The sequence below is a fragment of the Simochromis diagramma genome, unplaced genomic scaffold, assembly GCF_900408965.1.
Source record: "Simochromis diagramma unplaced genomic scaffold, fSimDia1.1 OVJJ01000565.1, whole genome shotgun sequence".
Taxonomy (NCBI): Eukaryota; Metazoa; Chordata; class Actinopteri; order Cichliformes; family Cichlidae; genus Simochromis; species Simochromis diagramma.
In genome coordinates, this window is record NW_024387304.1 from 492,501 (window position 1) to 502,500 (window position 10,000).

At 41.1% G+C, this 10,000-nt stretch overlaps 1 protein-coding gene across 5 annotated transcripts in view; it reads right to left on the reverse strand.

Moving 5' to 3' along the window:
• Nucleotides 1-10,000, reverse strand: part of LOC120716630 (teneurin-3) — an 840,982-nt gene that overhangs the window by 174,558 nt on the left and 656,424 nt on the right. Inside the window, exon 1 of one of the 5 annotated variants that reach the window (XM_040004187.1) lies at nt 4,675-5,027. The exons of the other annotated variants lie outside the window; for them this stretch is intronic. The gene's annotated coding sequence lies outside the window, so the exon portion shown is untranslated. Of the gene's footprint in view, nt 1-4,674; nt 5,028-10,000 lie in introns of those variants that run through there. 5 annotated transcript variants of the gene reach the window in all.

Genomic DNA, 10,000 nt, shown 5'->3' on the forward strand with positions numbered 1-10,000 from the left:
GGACTGGGTCTCTGATAAGGAACAGTCAGTCTACACCTCATCACTCAGCCTGGTTTTTCTCGTAACCTTGTGTAAACTACTCTGAATCTTCTACATCTCGCTGTTTCATCTTCACTCATATCACTTCTGAGATAAGAACAACCATATCATCCATTTGTGGGATGTATACTGCCCAAGTCATTTACTTGTGACATGTTAAGTGACCTGTTCTTTTTCACTATTATATAAAAACAATACAAACATATCACCCTGAGTATCTGTGACATCCTTTGTTGGCCCATTCTGTTACAGAAAGCCTAATTACCAGCACCACGTCACTTCCTTTATTATAAATGAGCATTTCATTGTTTCATGTTGCAGCCCTTCAAGGACTGAATATTTCTCCCAACTTCCAGACTGCTGTCATTGCTGTGGCCCTTGGCCCTGTAGGCCCACATCTTTGCATGTAATGAAAAATAATAAAACAAGGAAAAATATGGTCAAAATAATATGAATGAGCCAGACCATTATGTGTCCTCTAGTGAGTGTTACAAGAGAACTATTGTAAATCCCAGTGTCTGCTCGTGTACGCATAACAAAAATATAATGTTATACAATATATCACTGTGCATGTGCAGGTGTGGCAGTCTGAGGCACTTTAGCAGTAATTGAAACTTTTATTTTCTGAGTAGTAGCCCCATCTAGAGTAATGCAGTCCATCAGGAAAATTACTACTGTCACACACACACACAGGCTACTATCTCACCTTCATTCCTTAACTTGGATTTCATAGTGTGTGCCCTTCTTCTGATGACTTTCATAATTTTTTCAAGCTTTGCACACACACACACGCACAAACACACACACACAAACCCCTATATCATAGACAATCTATCTCACATATCCCTCTACAACGCCTTGTTGCTAGGAGATAGTGCTCTATTTATGGAGAGAGTGATAGAGAGACAATAGAATGAGTGCACATTGTGTGTGTATATACACAACTTCAGGAACTTAACTCTCCTAAACTTCTCATTCCTACTCTTCTCTTTCATTTATCCCTATCTCTCTCTCATCCTGTGGCTCTCACACACACACACACACACACTCACACACACACACTCACAGCCTTTTTGTCCTGGACTAGAGACACAGTACGGGCGAGGACAATGTATGTGTTCATGAAGTGCATGCATGAGTGCACATGTGAATGTGTACGCATCTGCAGGGAGCTGAATTCCTCTGTGTGCATGCATGTGTGTGCGCCCCAGCAGGTCATATAATGCTTGGCTGGTTGCATTGTCTGCCCCAGCGGTCAGTCCGTCACACACTCTGTCCCCTTAATCTGCAAATACATCTATTATAATCTGATAAAGCCTGCAGAGAAAAAAGCGCTCTCCACTGGAAACACTGAAACAAAGACACAGCTCTGCAGGGTGTAACACGAACGCACCTACAGCACCATCAATTTGCCCTTAGAAGAGCACCACCTAGGAAACCGCGTGTTTTCTTGATGATGCAAAATAAGAAGGCTCTCAACATCAGATAATGACAGATCAAAAAAATTTAAACACAGAATTTACTACTTTGTTACGAAACACTTCAAAAGAAGTTGTTCATTTCGTTCAGTTGTTAGGAAAAAAAACCTGTTAAAAAAGACAAAAAAAAAGAAATTCAAGGATTGACATCTATTCAAATACGCCTCCTTTGTTTTTGCAGTACAGTTGTCATAACACAAAGTAATCCAGCCTTTGTGACAGCAATAATTATCAACGTGTGTTTTATATGTGCAAATGAGTCCTTTGGATAAGCATCTCAATAAGTGAGATAACACAATGAAAAACATGCAAACTAAATGAAAAGACCTTAAAGGTGCTTTTCCTATTAATGTAACCACCAGTGGAATGCTGCAGCTGTCTGTGCTGCTTGACTGACTGCATTGTCTCTCCCAGCGGTTGGTCTCAAACCCGTAGTCCTCCTAATTCACTCAAACATTCCAGAGAATAAGGAAAAAGAAACCCTGAGCCTCAACCTTACCTTGATACGCATGTCAAATACATGCAGTAAACTCTTATTAGTCCACCACACAGACGTCCTGACGAAAACGATTTACCGAAGCTCAAGCTCTTTTTTTTGCCATTATTCATGACATCATTATCAAAATCTTTTCAAGTCCTCACCCACTCACAGAACGCACAACTGCGTGTAGCGCAGCACAAACACAGAAGACGTAAAACTAGAAGGGGATCTGAATTGCTATTTCAGCTCGAGCATCTTCAGGCCACAGTAAAGGAACGCAGCGCTGCAGTCAGCCTTACATGCAAAATGATTTGATTAAGATATGATACAGTTATATATTGCTTTCATTTATTTACTTTTCTCTGGCGCATATCATTCCTAATAAGCCCGCTCCACTCTGAATCAGTTGCATGTGTTCTTCTCTCTACTACAGTCTGTGCCGCCTTTATCATTCGTCCATCCACAGTCATTTTTAAGCATATTTAATTTCACAGTGACATGTTAATTCCTTTAATCCATCACCCACTTCCTTTTTTGCTTCACATGCATGTTTCAGGAATGTCTCCAAACTTATGTTTCCAATTGAAAAGGTAAAGGGAAGAGGGGGAGGGAGGCAGCGAGACACTGCGAGAGTGAGAAAGAGAGACAGGAATGCAAATCTTGTCTCTGGAAGCAATTAGACAGAAAGCAAGAGCCCTCCTTCTCTTTTTGTGTCTGAGCAGCAGCCAGTCCAGCCGCCATAACCTCACCTCAACCCAGCGGATGCACACACACACACACACACCTTTGCCAAATAAGATCGGGTGATACTTCCCAGAGTTGAGTCCACTTCTACTGAATTATGTGTAGTTTAAACGTTATTGCCAAGGTGACAACACAGCGTGTATGAACAAATGTAAACCAGATTTTTCAGTGTAAGTTAATTGTTCTGTCATTTACTCACAGAATAAAAATGTGAGCATCATTAAGCCGATAAAGTATCCTTAATGCTTTGCTCATACAATTAAAATTAGCAGAAAATATTAGTAGAACTTATGAAGATAACACAGCACACACATAATGTTTAAAATGAAGCACTGCAACACTAGAATTCATAGTAGAGCTTTTGTGTTGGACTACATATGGCTCAGGTATTTCTTAATGTGTACATGCACACAGGCAGGGTTGGAATTGTGCTGCTCACAGTAAAAAAAAATAGATGAAACACATTTTAAAAGCTATGCAGTGAACGACTTTATAACCTACACTGATTTCCACTCTGCATTTTGTGCTGCAGCTTAGATCAGCTCCAAACACAAAGTCAGGACTGAAGAGGAGGAATGCTGGCAGAGTTCATGAACAAAACTCAGTGTGTGAGCGACAAAGAAGCGATGTGTTGTTGTCTTCAGTGAGCGGTGAAAGAAAAACCACTGACCTGAAGATATTAGGTTGACTTTGACTAAAGACAATTACACTCCTGCCACTGTGAGGAACACACAAAGTAACACAAGCAAAGCCTGGAAAAAACATTTCCGCTTCACTGACACTGGCAGCGTATCATTTAGGAAGACAACAGCAGCGACGCAAGTTTTATATGAAAAGTGGCATTTTTAAAAGACCTTAAAATCACCCCGGTTTCGTAGTTGCATAGCGATGCAGAGATACACACCAGCCTGTGATTAAAATAATGGCATTCAAAAGCAATAAAGAATAAATCAAATAAGAAGGAAAGAACTTTTAACTATCACTGTGAGAGCTGGCAGCTTCCATCCGAAGTCCAGTCTGGTTACAGGATAGATCTGACCTCTGAACACCAAAATAAAACTTGTGGCTGTAAATTCATTCAAGCTGTCCATACATGAAGAACGAATCCAGAAGAACCTGATAGATCGATTTGTAATTAATCAATTCACACCAAGATCAGACAACCTGACGTCGCCCTCTTCTGTAACAGGAACTTCCCCATCACATACAGGCAACTTTTATTTTCTTTATGAAAATGAAGACGAAAATTAGTCAGCACAAAGAAACATCAGTGTGTCCTCCTCCGCACGGATTGGGTATTCCCCGTCCATCCTGAAATATGTAACGGCCACAAAATCAAAAACAGACCTTGAAGCAAATATTTACGATACGATTACTGACATGTTTATAAAAGTCTGTGTGTGTGCGCGCGCGTGTGTGGCGAGGATAAAATAACAGTAAATTACTTTGGTGCCTATTAACAAGTCGTCCGTCCTATTACCCGAAAACGCTCGTCTGATTGGCTAGCCTCCTAAGTGCCTAAAAAGTACGGCACACAATTTTTTATAAGGCCGGCAAATCAAACATAATCAAACAAAAGAAAGACACCGCCAGGAGGGGAAGGCGAGGACAGCTCAAACACACCAATTACACCGTGTTCATGTGTTTGTCACCTCCTCACGAAATCAAACTATGAGGCCTCATTCTGGCGATATGTGAACACACAAAGACTAGCACGCACGCGTGCGCGCGCGCAAACACTGGCTGCTTTGTGTTGCCGATGACTTTACATTCAGTCAGTGAATTTACAGAATGGCAAGCGACTGACTGGAGACCAGGCAACTGCAAAAGACGAGCACACACAGTTACACACAGCAAAGGCGGTGACAGGCGCGCGCACGCGCACGCACCGTGCAAAAGAAAACAAATAAATAAATAAATTCGGTCGCATACCTTGTCTGTGGGAGTACTCCAGTTTCGCCCTGCTTAAAGGGTTAAGGCTTCCACAAAAACCATAAATCCTTCCAGGTTCGCATGAGAGACGCCCCGCTGCCAGGGGAGATTTCAGGGTACCTCCGACTGTCTTCTCTCGCTTTTTTCTCTCTGTTTCTGGAGACACCAGAAGCTCGAGCCCGGTTTTCTCGGGTTTGCTCTTGCTTGTCTCTTTCCCCGTCGGTGGGACTGCCTCAGTCTTCTCTCTGACTTCTTGTTCTATACAACCTCTGGAAGGGATGGAGACTGAAGAACACCCAGCACCCCGTTTCCCTCTACCTTTTTTCCTCTTCTCTCTCTCCCAGATAAAGAAATCCTAAAATTCTGCTCCTTTAGTCTCTTCTCGTGTCACTCTGCGTGTCGGTACCGTGTATAAGCGCCGACCCTCGCCTGCTCCCGATACTTCTGTTACGTGTGTGCCGACGTGCCTAACTCGATCTCTCCTTTCTCTCTCCACCGCTTCGTTTCTGTAAGTTTCAAGCTCTCTTGCCGGGAGAGCGAGGGGGAGGCGGGGCCAAGAGGACGAGAGGGAGCAGAGAGAAGAATGGGATTGGCTGAAACTGAGAATGAAGAAAACAGAGTGTGTGTTGGGTCGAGCGGTAGGAGGGGCGGGACTGCGGAGCTCGGCATTTGGAAGGCTGGTGGAGTAGATTTGCAGAGGAGGAGGCGGGCCCAAGAGGAGACACTCCCACTGCCACCAACACAGACTCACACACACACACACACACACACACACGCCTTTCCCTCGCTCTTTCTCTGCATTTCCACTGATAAAATGACCACGGATGTATTCGTAGCAAAACTGCTACACGACTCATAACACATGACCCCTCTTTGTTTTTTCGGCCGCGAGTTATGACAAAAAATAATTCATTATTTTCTCATACACACCGCATCTGTGTGTGCGTGGATGCAGCAAGGAAGCTGTATAAACCAAAGGTACCAAGGAGTGAGGCTCTCGGCAGACACACAGGTAGAGAATGTGGGATTAAACATATTATACAGGGTGGCGCATGCACACACTTGTCCCTCAACAATCCAAAGTTTTGATAACTACGTTATTATAGAGTGTATATACGTATGGAGGTTGGCTAAATAAATGTATTCAAATAATTTAATAAAAATGTGAGTGATATTTTCAGTTTTTCACTTCAGAAGATTTAAATGCAGCATTTTTCTTTCTTTTTTAAATTCGTGCCATTATAAATAAATAATAAAAAATTTCTTTGGAATTTAGTATAATTTATTTTTTTGAGAATGTTCAACTGAAAAATTAACATGCCTATCTCATACCTCTTACGTGTTGTTTTTAAGAAGTTATTATTAAAATATATGTAATTTTATTCTATAGTAATAAACATTTTTTACAGAATGCTTACATTACATCTACAAAGAAAGCATGCTGTTTTCCTGCAATAAACCAAATAAACCAAATAAATAAATTGAAATTAAATTGCACAAGATAAAGACAGTATCTGATGATTTTTTAAAAGACACTGGGTATGAGGAAAAGACTTGTATGAACCATAGAAAAGTACAAAAGGAATTAGGTGCGGCAAAAATGCAACATTATGCCTTATTTCTTGTCATGCAATTAAACCAGCCTTTGTTATGAGCTCATTTGACACGGTAATATAAAGATAAGCGGTCATCTGCCCAAAGAACTAATTTAGTGTTAACACACACAACTATATACACAGCTTAAATATTTTATTAATCTATACATCAACATCATCATTAAACATACATAGAAGCTAATGATATAAGCATCATCTTCCATAGAGGTTAATGGAGTATTGATTTTGGCACAGAGGCCACTAGCTAGGAGATGAGGATATAAAATGTGGTGTTATCTTTAATCTTTAATACTGCAGCGTTTATCACATATTTCACTACTGGACGTATGTGCATCTGCTACATTCTAAATACTTCACTTCATTTAGGGGTCCACAACAACAACCACCACAACAACAACAAAAGGATGGGCAAACTGCTCATTCTAAGAAATTCTTCTTCTTTCAGCTGCTCCCTTTAGCCTTACCCCTTCAGGGGTTGCCACAGCACTCCATCTCTCCTCCATGCAAGATCTCACCTCATGGAGTGAGGATGATGATGAGAAAGGACATAGATCAAATTGCACTATTTGTCATACTTACTAGCAAAATTCATTTTTGACAGGTCTGGGGAACTTTTCAAAAAATTCTTCAGTCCTTACTTAGTGGTTACTGGACCAAAATTCCATTGTGGATACAAATTTTGGAGACAATTAAGTTACGTGTTGAAAACAAATACAAATTGGAGAACATAACATCAAATGTGTATGGGGATGATGAAATGAAAAATCAAAAGAATTGGGATTATTTATACATATTTTATTAAAACATATAAATGTTAATAATGGCTGTATGATGACGTTTGTGCAAAGTTTTGCTTAGATTAGCCCACTTGTACAATCATAGTGAGATGTTGGCTCTGCCATGTAATGAAGAGAGTAAGACTTGAATTATCCAGGAGTTAAAATTCTGTCTCTATACAGTGAAGGAACTCGTCATTTGATCTCCTGCTGAATTTTTAAGTTTTCTCAGTTATAAAGAAATTAGGTGTTTAATTTTTATGGTAGTTTTATGTTAATGAGAAAGATAAAATAATTTAAAGAATTCCAGAAAAAAACACATTACATTAAAGTTAGAAACTGATTTGTGTGTCATTGAGCAAAATATGTTTTTGATTCCCTACCCAAAGCAGACTGGATTAAAACCAACCAACCTACCTAGCAGTCAAGCAGTCAGTCAATCACAGATTCTCCTGATCTCAACGTAAATGTACAAATCACATCTGTCCAGAAAGTCTCTTTCTTCCAGTCCAACCTCTCCACCACCAAGACCACAGAGCTGTCAAAGGACATCAAGGGCAATATTGTAGACCTGCACGAGGCTGGAATGATCACAAGAAAGGTGGTGGATCAGCACAAAACCAGCCAGTTTATTAATGATCTAAAGGCAAAATCCAGCTCTTTGGCATCAGTTCAATTTACTGCTTCAGAGGAAGAGAAACGCAATGCACTGTCTGTTGCTTTCTATCATTACTATGTCCTTTTGGTTATCCACTTGTCTGTCTGTATTTGGATGTTCACCATCCTATGAGTTGCATTATGAGCTTGGGAATTCCAGGCAATACTCTGTACCGATGCTCTTGTATACTAGCCTTGATTACAGTGTTCCATGTATGCCCTGCCTGACAGCCTTTTGCACCATGTTGTTATGTCCTGGATTGTTTCAGGGGCATCTTTGCACAGCATGCATCTGGGACTTTCCTAGTGTGGAAGACCCCAGCTTCTACTGACTTTGTGCTTAGAGTTTATTCATGTGGTGTCATTATTAGTGCTTCTGTGTTGTCTTTCAATCCAGCTTTGTTGAGCCACTGGTAGGATTCTTTTATATCAGCCATGGTATGGCACTGACCTGTCCTTGCTCTTCTTCTTTCACTGGTTTCTGTTGCCTCAAGTATTCATTAAGCCCATGATCAGTTGTGGCCATCTTTTTTTTTTTTTTTTGCTTTTTGTTGTTTCATTCTGGATAGTGGTTCTGACACTCACTAGTTCTTGGCCTCCTTCTTTCTATTTAGTGTACAGTGTCAGGGTGCTGAATTCGGGGTGAAACCCTGCATGAATCGCAAGGAGCTGTCTTGTCTTGATGTTGGTGTTGGGGTGGCTGTAGCTCAGGAGGTAGAGCAGGTCATCTACTGATCTGAAGGTTAGTGGTTTGATCCCTGGCTCCTCCAGTTTGCATGCCAAGTATCCTTGGGCGAGATGTTAACCCAAAGCTGCTCTCCGATGTATGAATGTTTGTTAGGAAGCACTAAAAGTTTAGAAAAATGCTTGTGTGACTGGGTGAATGTGGCATGTTGTATAGATCGCTTTGAGTACTCCAGGACAGTAGAAAAGCGCTATATAAGAATCAGTCCATTTACATTTACTATGCCAGTGACTTCTATCTCCTTTGGCCAGGTTATTATCACACTAATAACTGCCAGGGCATCAGTCTTGATCTTGATCTTGTTCTTCCAGGTATTTGGCAGTTGCGTCTCTCCTAATGCCCTCCCCAGGGTACTCATAGCTATCCATAGCCAATCTTGTTAATTTGGGGGGTGAGGGGGTTCAGGCCTATGCAGAACAGCAGTGAGAAAGAACATCTCCTGGGGAAATCCCACACTTGATGGTGACCTGTGCAGTTGACTTAAAGTTGGCCTGTAGCGTCATTTGCCAGATCGACATCACATTCCTCATGATGGATCTCACGGTCCTGTTGATTATTTCTAAGAATTCCAGAATCCATGTTTAAGGCACTGAGCCATACGCTTTCTTGTAGTTAATCCTAACGGTGAACAGGTTGGTCAGTCTGGTCTTACAGTGTGGAGTGATTGCTCTGTCTAGCTGGTGTTTTGTCCCTTCCATGTTGTGTTGAGGGAAGTTATTGGTTGGGCTTTGGATGGTATCGGATGGTCTGGCCTTCAATTAGCCTTTCCAGGTACATATTATGGATTAGCTGCTGGTTCATTTGTGTTGCCAGGCTGTGATGGTTACTGGTCGCTGTTCAGGAAGGTTGCTTTGGTCTGCTCTTAGATCTGCTAGCCACTGAGCATTGTTGTTATGTGTTGCATTCTTCTCTCATATGCTCTTCCAGTATTGCTCTGTCTCCAGTCTTGGTGGCACTTTTCTCATGTTTTTCACGTGCCTCTGAGAGTATAAAAATTCAGTGGAGAACATTTGAGTTCTATTGCTCTGATATGCCTCTTAAAGTGGTTAACCAACACTGAGTCTTTGCTTAACAGTTTCTAAGGCTTTGGGTATGGATAGCTTGTTGTACTTCTTTCTTCAACTTAGCCTCTAGTCACCTTCTCAATGGAGGGTACTGCTTCCTGCAGCCTTGTTCATCTTATAGCCAATCATCTCAAGTATCCCCATGGCTGTGGTTTAGATCAGCTAGTTGGTTTCAGTCTTTGAATGGAGGCATTTCCTTTGAGTCAAAGGAGATCTTTATTTTCCTGACTTAGTCATGTTTTACCTTCAAAAGAACTCCAAAGAAAATTTGGTATATAAGCCTTCATTAGGGAGTTAACCCATCAATCAGCATTCTATCTCTACCAAACTTCCATTTGGTGTAAGAATGAAGCTTTTAACCGCTAGGGATCTTAAAAACTAAGAAAAAGGAGGTATGGCATGGACTTTAATTGTGACTGATTGCCTCTAAACTTCATTACTGTGCTCTTGACTTTACCCTCCCATAAT